Here is a 15,594-nt window from a genome sequence, read left to right as displayed (position 1 = left end):
CATCAGCAAACAAGTCTCAGGTCAACCAGAAGAGAAGTTTCTGGTGGGGACAAGCAGTAAGAAAAGGTGAGTAACATTGTCCGCATGACAGCCCCTGCTCCACTGACATTCCTGTCACATGAAGTAAGAGCCATCTGCATGAAAGCATATGGCCCTAGGAAAGAAAATTCCTGGAAAACATAGAGGTCTTTATTGCTTAGGTTTAGAAAGAGGACAGGGTCAATCCCTCCATTATGATAAAATATGGGTAAATTGAGAGCTCAGTGTCTTGCAAAGCATTATAAAAATTTAATTTTATCTTATCACTGGCTTAATTCTTGAGGGCAGATCTTTAAGAGGAACAAAGTCACAATGAGCATTCCCCTGCGAACCCTGACGGAGACAGAATGAGACTTCAGAGCTGAGCATGTCCACTGGAAAGCTGGCTGGTCTTGCAGGGTGTTTGCCTGCAGGCTGGAGTCTCAGACACACAAAACTCACCGTTCGGGAAACAGCCCCTCCCGGGACCGGGATTTCAATGCCTCACCAGGTGTGTGTGAGAGAGAGAAACCAAACAGGACTGAGAAGGAACTAGTAAGCTCAACTCCCAACCCTAATCCACTGAAATGAAATGCAATCTGCTCACTGATCCAGACGAAGGGACCTGAAAGACAATGCTAGGCCCTCACCTGGAAACTGTTGGAATGCAGTCTGTCAGCATCGGGCTCCCTTCTCTGGAGCAACCTGATGCCCTGCCTTCTTCCAGACCAAGAATCTTTTCTGGTCTGTTCAACTAGCATCGATTGAGTGCCTAATGGATACTCTGGGAAGTGCAGGGAACCGATCCCCTCAGCTCGGCACACGTGAGTATACCTGGGCATTGGCCAGCATCCTACTTGAGACAAGAAGACACCTTGAAAGTCCCCTGTGGAATTTTAAAGAATAGTAAATGATCAGAAATTCAATCAATAAGATCCGAAAGCACGAGCTACTTAAAAAGGAACTGTATCCCAAATTTGTTTGTTTGTTTTTAATTCATCACTTAGAGGTCCATCTCATTAGTCCAAAGGTATAGTTGATTGATCCTCATCAGTTATACAGTCTAAACCTAATGAAGTCACAGTGCAGGTAAAATTATACCTGTACAGTGAAAACAAGGGAAACATTTCTGCTACATGACTATCATGAACTTTATAATTAAAAATTGTATTATGACTTTATAAAATAATTTTTTAAACATTTAAAAGTTATCTTTAATGACGACAGCCTCAGGACATATTTCATTAGAATTTGCTGAGAAAGAGGAGATTTTTACAAAGAGGAAGAGGAAACCTGGACTGAGAAGGACTTTAGACTCTTATCTCACATGCTTTTAAAAAAATGACACTTCCGGGGCGCCTGGCTGGCTTAGTCGGTTAAGCGTCCGACTTTCGCTTAGGTCATGATCTCGCGGTTCGTCGGTTCGAGCCCCGCGTCGGGCTCTCTGCTGACTGCCAGCTCAGAGCCTGGAGCCTATTTCAGTCTGTGACTCCCTCTCTCTCTGACCCTCCCCTGCTCACGCTGTCTCTCTCTCTCTCTCCTAGAAATAAATAAAACATTAAAAAAAAATTTTAAAAAATGACACTTCCTCTTGATAAGAAAAATCATACATGTTGTGGATATGTTGAAAATTTTGAAAAACACATTAAAAATCAAAAGTAAAGCGTATAGATTATGCATGGCCAGCGGATGCAACTACTGTTAACATTCCACTGTATTTCTGTCCAAGTTTTTTATCCTAAACATATAGGCATGTATTTTTTAATTGGAAGATATAAACATTTTTTTTGTCATCTGCTTTTTCATTTTTTACTATACGGTTGCCCATTTTATCACCCTGTCATCAACACTGTGTTTATTAGATTTCTTCTTAATTCTGGCCAAATTGATAAGCCAAAAATTATCTCATCTTAATTTTTACTTGTCTGATCACTAGAGAGATTGGCCTTTGCTTTCCTTTGTAATGACCACTTATATTTTTTTATATATACGTAAATTATCTTTTGTGTCTCCTGCCTACTTTTCTGCTGGAGTATTCGTAGTTTTCCTGGTGGAAAAGATTATGAATATATAGGAATATCTCCTTGGCCATATGCATGTCATAGATATTTTCACTCTCGTTTAATTTTGACTTTGTTCATGGTGCCATTTAACAATCAGAATCTTTAGTTTGTGTATAATCAAATCTACCCATATTTCCCTTTTCAGTTTCTTCCTGTTTTTAAGTATAGAAACTACTTCCCCACATGATCCACCATCCAAGTTCATTTTCTTCAAGTTGGTATGATTTAATATTTATATTTTAAAAAAACTAATGTATTTACACAATTATAAGGCCAAACTTATAGATTTATATATATATACACAGAAGTCTTACCTGTACCCTTTCCTCCCTCACCCCCTCACTCCCATTCTTTAGAGATAATCATTATTATTAGTGTCTTGTTTACCCTTTTTGCAAAGTTTAAAACAATTCTCCATTTGATTCTTCTGAAATTAATACATTGTATTACATATTGAAAAGCATTCTGTTTTTCCACTAAATTTTCTAATTGGTGATGATTAATATCAAAATGCCGATTTCTGAACATTTATTTTTTAATATATTCTTCATGTTGAATTTTTAATAATTTTTCAGTTTGTTGTCTTGGGTTTTTAGATAGACAATCATATCACCTTTTGTACTTACACTGATAATGTCATTCTGTATCTCCAAATAGTATATTCTTATTCTAGCTCTTATTTTGTTACACTGAAATAAATCAGCATCTTTCTTTGTGATACATTTATAATTATAACTTATAATACTACTTATGATTTTTAATCATAAGAATCTTTCCCAGCTCTCAAAGATAATGACGAATGCCATTGGAGTTGCTGTTATCATATATTGGTTAGGATGGGCTAAGTTATGTTGCTTTCCTAAACAACCATGAAATCTTAAAAGCTTAAAACAATGAAGGTTTTCTCTCACTTAGAGAAATCATGACCATGCATCAGGAGAAGCCCAGTTCCATGTGAGCCTCCAGGACAATCAAATACAATCGAATGTTGTCAGCTATTGTTGCTCAGGCTCAGGGAAGGAAAGGTGGAAACTTGTGTACTGGCTCCCACAGCGTTCTGTCTGGAAGGGACACATGTCATTTCCAATTACATTTCATTGGCCAAATCAAGTCATCTAACCATGGCTGCTTGAAAAGAACATAGAAAAAGGATAGAAATTCTACCCTACCATTTGCCATAAGGAAAACAACGTGGAAATATGAGTGGACAGCACTAACAAACTACTATGTCAGTCTAAAGCACACATATACACCCACCCACAAATGTCCATGAATAGATTCTTCACTGTTGATGATAGTTTTTAACCTGTCTTGGGACTTTGGTGGTGATGGAAGTAATCCATGTTATATATACTAACAAACTAGATGATGTTTATATAGACTCTCTAATCCAATAATGCTCACCTTCCAATTCAAAGATTGAATTTTTTAAATTTATGCATTGTTGGGGCTTTTACTTACTTCTTCCTTTCTCCTTAGAGAGTCTAAATTAATTAAATTTTACTATAATTTGCTGGTGGCTGATTTCCAGATTTAGGTTCATAATCATGAATAAAATAGCTCGTAATTTAATTTAAAATGCAAGTAATCCCTATGAGGCTATAGTTTACTTCCAAATCTTACTCATTTCAGAAACCTATGCTCAAGAGACGTCATTGCTTTATGACACTGATCAATAGATGATCACATATTCATAAATGTCCAGTAATTACTAAATAATTCAGCGTGGTAAGTCATTTCTAATCATCTCTAAAGTCANTCCTCCTCTGAGTACTTGTCTAACTTGTAACCCAACTATTCTTTGCCAGCCCAGAATTTTACGAACACTGAGTAAGTGCCCGATTTTGGGTGACAATTCTGAATGCATGCTCCTAACTGTCATAGGGTGTCTTCTATTGTTTTTACCTTCACTGTTTTCCTTCACTGGTGTTTTTGACCTGTGTCTGAAAATGCCTGGTTTGTACCATTTTAATTTTATACCTTTTTGTGTCATTTTTTTAAGTTTTCAGAAATAATGGATATTCAAAGAATAAGCACTCGGAGTCAAAAGGTGGAATTAAACAGAGCATGGAATGACCATTTGAGTCATGACCAAAAGGGCCCAGAAAATCCTTTCCAGTATGTTCGGCAAGGGTGTCTGTCCAGGCTCCAAAACATCGTACATTTTGGTACTCCCAAACAAGTTCTTGGCCACTCAGAATAAGCCACCAAATCTGAGGAGATGGCATACAATTAATTCTATCAGTTATTTGGTTCACTGTAGATGAAAACCATGTCCTACCTTGTGAATAGCCAAAGAACTCTATTATGTGAAGAAAAAGAGAGCAAATCTAATCACAGGTATAAATATCCTTCTAGAACCGCACTTTAGATAGCATAGTCCATGGAACAACAGTTTCCTGGGATATTAACAAGTGTCCTGAAAGGGAAAAAAAGATCTGTGGTCATGTAGCTAATGCTAAATTAAATATGCCTAAACAATTTTCTTTATATAGACTTGTCTATATCTTTTTTTTAAATTGATTTCTGAGAGAGAGAGACAGCGTGAGCAGGGGAGGGTCAGAGAGAGAGGGAGACACAGAATCTGAAGTAGGCTCCAGGCTCTGAGCTAGCTGTCAGCACAGAGCCTGACACGGGGCTTGAACCCAGAAACCATGAGATCATGACCTGAGCCGAAGTCGAACACTTAACCCACTGAGCCACCCAGACGCCCCTCTATATCTTTAACTTGATGTTGATATGCATTCTAAATCTCTAATACAATATTAAATATGCACTTAGCTGTTTCCCAAATTTATATAATCACAGAACCCTATTTTTTGAGAAATGTTTTATGGCACATATTTTGGGAATCTCTAAGGGAAAGAAAAACATAAATAAGTGTTTAGTTGAAAAGACAACCTCATTTAAAATTAGCACATGAAGGGAAGGTGACCATTTGGATCACGGGAAACCAAGTCCTCATACCTAATATGAAGCCCATTTCCCCATTTGTCTGTTAATATAAAGATGTCCTTGTAAGGGATTCTCAGCACCTGTAAACACGTGTAGTAAACTGACCCTTATTCATTCTCATACTACCAACTGTAATGATACCAAGTCTTGGACCAAATTCCAATTCACATACAGGCATTTACTAGATAAATATTTACTAACAGCTCTTACAGCATGTTTGGTCATGCCAGAGAAGTCCTAATTTTCTGTCTTTTTAGATGCTCTCACTAGCACCTTGAGTGGCGTGTCTTCAAGGCACACCTGACAACATTCCAGAGGAAGGATTCCCAGAGTCCATATCAGGCAACTAGAAATCCTTCAACTAAGTGGCTGGAGGGTGGCTCAGTCAGTTAAGCATCCAGCTTCAGCTCAGGTCATTGATCTCAGCACTTGTGAGTTCGAGCCCCGCATCTGGCTCTGTGCTGACCGCTCAGAGCCTAGAGCCTGCTTCAGATTCTGTGTCTCTCTCTCTCTGCCCCTCCCCCACTCATGCTCACTCTTTCTCACTCGCTGTCTCTCCTTCTCTCTCAAAAGTAAAATAAACATTAAAAAATTAAAAAAAAAAAGTAACTGGATACAGACAATTTAGGAATCAAGTCTCAGACACTATTCCTGAGGGAAAGACTATAGGCTTTGCTGGATTCTTACGCTCTCTTTATTACAGGTCATAGAATGGCTCTAGTAATTTAGCCAATCTATATAACTGTATTAATTGTCTAGGGCTTCCCTAAGAAAGGTACTATAGATTAGAAGACTTGAATAGGAAAAACTTATATTATCATAGTTCTGGAGACTAGGAGTCCAAAATCAGGATGTCAGCAGATTTGGTGTCTCCTGAGTCCTCAGAAAGCCACCCTGATTGCTGTGTCCTCCCACGTTCTATCCTCTGTTCATGCACACCCCTGGTGTCCCAGTGTGCGTCCAAAATCCCTCTTCTTATGAGGACACCAGTCGTATTTGGATCAGGGCCCACTCTAATGGCCTCAGTTTAACTTAATCATTTCTTTAAGGGCCCTATGTCCAAAGACAGCCACATTCTGACGTACTAAAGGTTAGAGATTCAACCTAGGCACTTTGAGGAACCATGATTCAGTCCATAATAATATCCTAATTGCTGATTTCATCGAAATGGTATAACTAATGTCCATCTTGTTAATTCGCAAGTCACTAATTTTCAGTGCGAGGACCCATTTCTGATTTTTACTGTGCTAATCAGTAGTTTCGCCACTTCTTTACATCACTGGTTTTGCAATCAGGTACAAGGCACCCACTGACAGAAGCTACTAGCAAGGGAGCCTGGTGAAGTAAGTTTCTGGCTTTTACACCGGGAGGTGGGGACTTACATAACTGAGCTCCTTCTTTGCAGTATCTGTACTGCTCCCCATATTTCAGCATACACGGTATGACATCACACGTATGCCAGCTTCAACTCTAGGGACAGCCAATTACCTCGGTGGAGAAACTACACTCAAGGGCTGGTTCTACAGCAACAATCAGGAGGCAACGACAAACAAATGCTCCAGCTGTTCCTAAACTCAGCAGCGTCCTTACTGGAGCCACCTGGAGCGGGATTAGGCTGTATTCTTTTAAGTGGTTGTCTGCTTCCCAGAGATTCGGTGCCTTACCTCGCGGATAATTCTTGAAATAATTCCCTTCTATGCTTAAAGTGGACAGAATTAATTGCTTTACAGTCAAGTCGTTACCAAGCTTTGGATGTCCAGAAAGCGCATACAGTGGAGTCGTCTCCTTTCTCACGTAATCAATCACAGGTTGACCAGATGGTCAGCCAACATTTAGGCATCTTGGACCTAAAGCAGAGAAGAAAAGAATTTGAGAATTATAGTATATCCGAACGGGAATGTACTGTAGCAATTATCTAATACAGATGAAGAAACAGAGTTCTAGAGAAAAAAAAGATTGCTCAAGATCACCCTTGTGTTCCTCCTTATCGCCAAAAGGATGTTTTAAAGTAACTCCTGGGACAGCTGGGTGGCTCAGTTGGTTAAGCGTCTGACTTCGGCTTAGGTCATGATCTCGCCATTCCCGAGTTTGAGCCCCACATCAGTCTCTGTGCTGACAGCTCAGAACCTGGAGCCTGTTTCAGATTCTGTGTGTGTGTGTGTGTGTGTGTGTGTGTGTGTGTGTCTGACCTTCCCCCGCTCAGCTCTGTCTCTCTTGCTCAAAAATAAATAAACATTAAAAAATTTTAAAGTAACTCTTATAACTCATTCCATAATTTTCAACCTATGAATTATTTTTCTTTAGATTTATTTAATCTCTAAACCTATCCATGTCACATTGGAAGATGAATACAATGGGTATTCCTAGTTGTTGGGGCTGTTAACTTAGGAGAGAACAATTTTCTGTTTCACACTTGACTCATACTCTGTGGTGGTGGAGAGAGGTAGCAAGAAAAGAAAACACAGCTGGGTCTTTCCTAGAGACATGCCAGAGCCAAGGTGTGCTACCTGTGCAACCTTTCACCTTGGCAGGGATCCCCCGGCCTTGGCAGTGACTCATTAGAGGGTCATCTGGGCATGTCTTGCTCTGTCCATCTCTGTTTGACACAACAACTCAGCTAGACTTTAGATCAGCTTCCTAGTACATGGCAGTGTTCCCTGGGTGGGGGCACCAGGTGGGAAAAAGACCCTTGTGCCTGAACCTGGCCCACATGTCCTCCCCAACCAGGCCGGGCTAGCCAGGAGAGGCTCTGTTGCTTTTTCTGTGGATGTCATCCGGGGTAATTCATTCCTCTGTGTTTGCCTTCTAGCCATAACTGTGGTTGGAGGTTTTTTTTTTTTCTTTCGTTGAGTTTTGTGTGTGCGTTTTAAACCTAAACTGTTCAAAGAAAATATGTGTTGTTTTTGGACCTCTGCAAAGCATGTTTTCTGAATTAGATGCATTTTCACAGAGAATTAGTCTTAAAACCCCTGTGAGGTTAAAAATAGACCAAGAACTAACTGTATCCTCTCTCTTTGGAATTTAAAGTGTTTCTGTGAGTGGGTTATTGATTTTTCTTTTGGGGGTGGGTGCAGAGGCAGTAGCATAATTAAGCAGGTCAAGAAAAGAAAGAAAACCTTAAGACTTACTTATGTTGATAATAAAGCTTATTCTGGATATTCATTCATTTATTCATCCACACCTTCATTCACGAAAGGTGACTGTGTACCTATCAAGTTCACGACACCGTGCTGAGAGAAATATACAGGAAGGAGCTCGGAGCTTTTAAGAGCAGGATATTGATATACAAACAAATGGAAGGTACCCTGATTTGAGCTTGTGATTTTTGACTAATTAAAGCTCAGGAAAAGTGGTTTCTATGTTGCAAGCAACAGTGCCAGCCAAGGAGTTATCAGATAGAACAATCCACAGTAAGTTTCATCAGCCAAGAAACCTCAATTCATACCCGTCCAAGGAGAAAGTTAATTACTGGCTTTGGTTAATTGCTCACCTGGCTCTGTGGTATTATCTTAACACAGAAGGCAAGAGAAGGCAAGAAGGAGTTGAAAGCACAATCCTTCCAAAATACACTGGGGAGAATCAAAAACACATATGTTCTTCTCTGGGACTCTTAAGACTGGTCAGGTTCTCTTGCCCATGTCCTAAAAGGGCTTAGTGGAAGCAAAAAGGCTAGGTGTGAATGTTACTATATTAGTTAGTCTTTCTTCTGTTCAGAAATATCCAAGCCTTTCTGAACAGAGTCCTTCGAGACCCAGCGTATACATCTCTGTGAACTCTGCACCCCCAACCCCCCACCCAACCAAGCCGATCTAGACCCCGACTCAGCACCCGCACACATTCATGCTTCCCCTCACAGTGCATCCCTCACTATCAGCATTGTGTATTTGTGGGCTCTTCTCCTTCACAGGCCTGGTAGGCACATGGTGGGTCTTTGGCACATAGCAGGCACTCAAAAAGTGACACATAATATTTAGGTTATGACAATTTCAGAGTATGTGTGTAAGGGAAAACATAAACAAACACTCACTGTGCACACTTAAATAATACACACTACATTAAATGTGATTTACATCTATAAATAGAAAAAATCGGGCAAACAGCAAAACACCACCACCACCACTAACAACAATGTATCTCACAGGGTGCATGTAACCTGCCACATCTTCCAAATTACGAAAAGAGAGGTAATTAGCCTGAAGGTAACTCCCGACTCTAATCACTAAGAGTACAGAGCCTATTTATTTTTAATAGTGGGGAGAGCTTTAGGACAGGATGTTGACACATGTACACACATGCACACTGAAGGCACCATGATTTGAGATACTGATCCTGGATCAATGAGAGCTCGTGTTGATGGAGCTCACTCTTCAAACTGCAAGACTATCACATGTAGAAAGCCTGTGACGTTATAATGAACACTTAGACAAGTTCATCTGCAAAGTTAGTCGGGTTACATAATTATTATTCTGCTATCCAGTCATGAGGTATCAGCGATAAGCAATTCATGTAGATTATTAGAATAACTAGCAAAGCCAAGTCATACTTTTCTTTCCCTCTTCTGGCTTCATTTTTCTCCAATGTCCATAGAGGTGTCAGCGTCTACGGCATTCCTAACAGCATGCACTTAGCAATGCCTACCACATACACACACACAGAAGCACAGGCACCAAAAGACGGAAATCTTATGCCCATTGTCCTGATGATCTTTCACATGTCTCTGGCTCTGTTGTCCTCGGGAGTGCTCCCCAGACTCCCTCCCTCTTCAATCTCCCTCAGTTGCATCTCCTCCAGGGGAAGAATCAAGTTAGGTGGTCCTAAAATGTATATAGTTTGGGACGTCTTATGCAGGGAAAATAGTACAAACCTATGAGTTCAAACCCAGGTAAAAACAGATGTTTGCAATGAGAAAAGTCATAGCAAACTAAAAAATACTCAACATAATACCACAAACATCACAAAATCCAGAAAAATTAACAGAATATTTGTATTATACACTTCTGCAATGCTTTTCCACAGCCTACTTTGTGGCTCCATACATGTAAACCTTTGTTTCTGCCCCATTACACACGTGTATCCGTGGACATCACCTCTAACCCTGCACCTTCACGCTAGGACACCAGGTAGGCAATAGGAATGTTCACAGAAGCCCTTCCAGGGCAAGGAGGGCTAGCAATTACTTCACCAAACAAATAGATCTCTCTACTACGTCCTTTTAGGCAGATCCAAAACCTGCATGTGGTCACTGTAACTCTCCAACATGAGAAGTATGACAGAGGCAAGTTACAGTGAAAAAGTCAACAGAGTTGTGGTTAAAATCTTCCTTTTTTTTTTTTTTTCAAATGTTTATTTATTTTGAGAGAGAGAGTAGGGGAGGTGCAGAGAGAGGCAGAGAGAGAGAGAAAGAAACTCAGGCAGGCTCTGCACTGACAGATGAGGGGCTTGATCCCAGCAACTGTGAGATCATGGCTGAGCTGAAACCAAGAGTCAGATGCTTAACCAACTGAGCCACTCAGGCACCCCTAAAACCTTACTTTTCTACATGTTACCGAACATATGACCATGGGTCATCGCTAGAGCCTCTCCAGGGCCTTGGAAGGAGCCCAGGCACAGGAGGAACCCTGAAACTAAAGTCCCATCAACTTGTTGATAAATCCACCTCCACTCTCAAACCCACACCTCCTGCCATGGAATCCAACCTCTACCTACCAGATTTGACAAGACCATGAGGCTCAAGGTACCAAGCACCATGCCTTAGGGAAGGACAGACAGACTGACAAGGGAAACAGGAGGGGGAAGCCAGAAGGTGCCCTCTGCCTTCAGGTCTTGTGATGAAGAGGGATGGGGGCAATGGGTAGAATTCTGATGGGAGTCAGGTCTTCGAAGTCAAGCAAGTAGACTCGAGGTCATTGAGTAATGAGCATCTAACTCATTAAGATGAGGAGAAGAGAGGGGGAGGAAGCAGGGGAAAGCAGAAGAGAAAATGAAAGAGAAGGGAAGGGGAAGGAAATAAAGAAGAAGGGAGGAAGAGAAGAGAAAAAAAAAGAAGACGTTTCCTCTGTGTACACCTTTTCCCTAGGAAGCAGCAGTGTTTATCTGTGGGTCATAACATTTACAAGCTTTCTTCAGACTACACACTCATCCTCTTAAATTAGAAAGAGTGACAGTTCTCTTGGCTCGGCTCTGCAAAATGCCACTTGTCATGATCTCACCATTAAAAAGGGGGAAAAGGGGGGGAAACCTCCCAGGAGACGGATATCACTTAAAACAAATGCCCGGTGGCCCTGCCATTTGGTCACTGTCCACATTCCCCAGTGGCATGTGAGTTTTTCATCCAGACTGAAATTGGACAACAATCTCCATGTCATATGCAATCTTCAAATTTCTTCATACAATAGTTGGAGTTTTCTTTATGTTTGCTTGTCTTACTCTTTTAATTGACTCTTGTAATTTTCTTCCAGGAAAAAAAATAATAACAGAGAACTTGGAAAGATCACTTAATCTGAACTGTACATGTGGACTGTGCAGAAAATTTGAAAAATTATAATTTATAAATGGGTGGTTTGAAGTAGCATGTTGAACTTCAGAAAAGTTAAATTCTTCAGGAGGAATGTGTTTAATCTGCATCAGGAACAAACTCCCTCACGGAAATCCTGGAAACTCCATAGTTTCGTAGCTTTGCAGTGTCACAGACTTCCTTAGTGACAGGGACCGCTGGTAGCCACCTGCTTCCAGATCAACTACCATCCCTGCTGTTGGTGAAGACATCCAGAAAACATTGCACAACCTATCCCAGGAACATTCTAAAGTGTTGTTATAATCCTCACTTTCAGGAAAGCGTTATTTCCAAACACACTGCCATTACTCCACGTACATTGTGAAAATAAATAGATCAACACCTTTACACTCTCAATAAGTAAAAAAGGTACAGAATCAAAGCACATTCTATTCCTCTGCCAGGTAACTTGCCTGTACTTTTTCCAGCCCTCAAACCGCCTGTGAAGCTCCCAGACATGACCCAGGTACTCCCTAGGCCCTTGCGTTGTGGGCAGAACAACTAACCATGTCACTCTACAAAAGATTTGGCTGAGGATGGGCTGAAGGATTCTGTCATAGTTCCCGGTGAGCCTGCAGGCCAGAATTCCTCTAGTTCCATATGAATCAAAGTGATTCAAAGGCTGGGTAAATCAGAAGTGATAGTGCATTTCGAAAGCACTCAGCAATCCCAGCATCAAGCCAAAATGGAGCACCTCTCCCAGGAGCAGCAGTAAGTACTACAGAAAAGTCAAGGGAGAGAGTCAGGAAAACACCAGAGTCAGGGGCTCTGAGGAGAGCAGAGAGCAAAACAGAGGCATCTTTGGCCGACAAGCTGTGTTCAGTGTCTTCTGCTCTGCCCTTCCTTCCTTCCTTCACCTCCTGGGCTCCCACCTCTCATACCTTGGTCTTAAAAGGAAAATTGGAAAGCTCTTCTGCTGATTTTAATACTGAAACATCTTTGAAACCACATGAAATGAATCTCGAACAGCAGAGTGCTATCAAGGGAAAGACTAAGCTGGAGGTCGGGGTCCCCGAGCTGTTTTCTGGACTTCCACCACTGACAGGCTCTGTGATCTTTCTCAAGTCACTTCACCGCCCTGAACCAACTTCTTCATCTATTAACTGAGTGGTTGGACTAGATGGCTCTTCTTTCTGACTTAAAAAGTTCCCGGATTTTATTTTTGGAGGAGGAATTTCAAGTGCTGGGAATGAAAGAAGAGACTGAGAAGCAGGAGGTGTTCTTCAGATTCATTACACTAACATTGATCGGTGATTTCCCTTTCCCTTATCTGTAAGGCTGCCTTTGGAAGGGCACCTTTCTTGTGAGGTGACAAACACAGAAAAGAAAAAGTTCCCCCACTGAAACCCAAACCAACCCATACTTATGAATGCTCTGGAAGGACACTGAGATGATAAAGCATGAGAGTTGAATAGAGTACAAGGTCTGAGGATCTGATGCCTGACATGGTGACTACAGTTGATGATACAATATTATATAATTGGCATTTGCTAAGATAATAGAACGTAAATGTTCTCACACACACACACAAGAAAGGTAAATGTGGGGGGTGATGGATGTGTTCATGAACTCGATGGAGGCAACCCTACCAAATTGGCACGTTGCATGTGTAGTTTCAATATCTGATCATTTATTTGTCATTTTTACTTCAAGAAAGCGGAAAATAAAAGTTGGGTAGCGAGAGAAGTGTGAGAGGGGAGTTGGAGAGGCGGCTGCAAAACACAAGGCTTTTTCACCATCCACCCAAGTTAGCCCTGCACCTCCACTCAGAGGACCAACAGGTCTTTTGTTAAAGATGGCACCGGGGGTCTGTCATTATTTCTGGCAAGAGGGATTCCCTCATGTCCCTTTCTTGCTAACTCTCCCCACTTCCATTTCTGGGCCCAGGCTGAGATCTCACCACCTCCTTTATCCATCTTCTTGGCCCATGTCCTCGATTTCCTAGCAGGTCCATCTGCCGACTCCTTCCGTCGGGGTGAGCTACTCCCGGAAAACCTTTCCTTTGCAAACCCCCTGGACTGTATCTCAGCAGTGCATAGTATCTGCAATTAGTGTGGGCTGCAGGCAAAGGCACGGGAAAAGAGAGAGTGGCACAACTTCTCCAGAAAGCACTTGAATAAAGTCTGCCCAGAGTCTTTAAAATAGTTTACCCTATGACCTATTCTTATTTCTCTTATCATAAAGAAGTCAGAAGAAGTTCAAGCAAAGTACGAGTGAAAAGGCAATTCAGACAGATGGAAATGAGTGCTGCATTGGGATGTTTGTGGCTCTGAGTAACAGGAACAAATTGGCTTAAATAAGCAGCACATATCCAGAGAAATCTGGAGGTATGATAGCCTTCAGGACTGGTAGACGTAGCAGCTCAAAAATGTAGTCTAGGGGGTGCCTGGGTGGCTCAGTCGGTTAAGCGTCCAACTTCAGCTCAGGTCATGATCTCACAGTTCATGGGTTCAAACCCCGTCTCGGGTTCTATGCTGACAGCTCAGAGCCTGAAGCCTTTCTTCAGATTCTGTGTCTCCCTCTCTCTCTGACCCTTCCCTGCTCATGCTGTCCCTATCTCTCTCTCAAAAATAAAAATAAAACATTAAAAAAATTTAAAAAAGAAAAGGAAATGTAGTCTTAACATACAGGTTCTTTTTGTCTCTGCTCTTTCTTCTCCAGCAGTGGTCCCTTGCTAAGTTTGGCGCCCCTAGTGGCCAACAGCACTTATCGCATACTTGTTCATGGCTGAAGGGAACCGGAGAAAGGCTGATTTCACAGAGCTCTTTCTTAAAAATAAGAAAGAACTTTTCCCGGAAGCCTTCAGCAAACTTCTCATTGGCCAGAACTGGGTCACATGCAAATTCCCAAATCAATCACTGTCTAGGAAGGGGGCGATGGTGGTGGAGAAGGCACTTAAGCCAATAGTTCTACTTCTTCTTAATGAGATCAATTCCCAGAGAGTACTGCTTCAGTCCTGTGGGGAGGGGTGCGATGTATGGGAGTTCCCTCATGCACCCCAATAGCTAAGGCCTATCTACATGACATGGCACAGGTGGTTAGAGAGGTGGTCCAGTCCTTTTGGGCCATAAATTCATATGAACACAAGGGGACTTGGAAATTCAACTATTACTGCCCTTCCCAAGCCCAAGCCTTACAACAGAGTAGTGATAATATTAGGGTACTTACAATACAGTCCTGATACATAAGAAAATAAAATTTATTCTGAAAAACCAAACAGTGAAGAACATAAGTGGATGGGTTACATGGCAGAGATAATGCATGTTCCAAAGTTTCGCAGAAAGAAGAAACAGAGCAACATAAAGCCCCTGGAGAACATCTCATGAAGGAGGGGGATGGGTGTTTGACTGAAGGATAAGAAAAATCTGTTGAAAACTTCCCTCTGGCCCTGACCATCAAGGCAGCTGAACTGAAGCAACTCTGAGCTACAAGCTAGGGAAAATATTCAGAGGCAACGAATTTGTGATGTCTTCATTTTAGAGATGACATGACTTCGGTCTATTCTAGAATTCCATGATTTTTTAGTGCTGCTCCCTTCAAAGAAATTTTCCACGGCTAAACATTTCCAGTATTTTTTTTTTTAAGTCCCTCCACAAAATCACAGCCCACCTTGCTGTTCTTTGCTAGATAAACAAAATTTTTTCCTCAATTACCTTGCTTTCTTTAATCGCATGTCATTTTTAAACTAGCTATTACTGACAGTCCTTTCCTCCTATTTACTGGCAATGTTTTTTGGTCAATCCCACATCCAATTAGGGGAACTTGGAAAAAGGAAATTCTACAGCAAAATGCCATGTGCCTTACAATTTAATTTTAAATACAAAATTGTCAAGATGGCAACTTGGCAACGAGAGAACTGGCCCATCTCCCTGGAAGACCCATCATTCAGGTCCATGTCAGAGTATTGGCCTGAAATCCCAGCCTTTGTAAATGTGGATATACACACACAAGAGGGACACTATCCCCCCAATTAAAGGTGTAGGCTTTCTTACAGTTTTTTTTTTT

This window comes from Crocuta crocuta, unplaced genomic scaffold, assembly GCF_008692635.1.
Source record: "Crocuta crocuta isolate KB4526 unplaced genomic scaffold, BGI_CrCroc_1.0 scaffold102, whole genome shotgun sequence".
Taxonomy (NCBI): Eukaryota; Metazoa; Chordata; class Mammalia; order Carnivora; family Hyaenidae; genus Crocuta; species Crocuta crocuta.
This window is presented reverse-complemented; position numbering follows the sequence as displayed.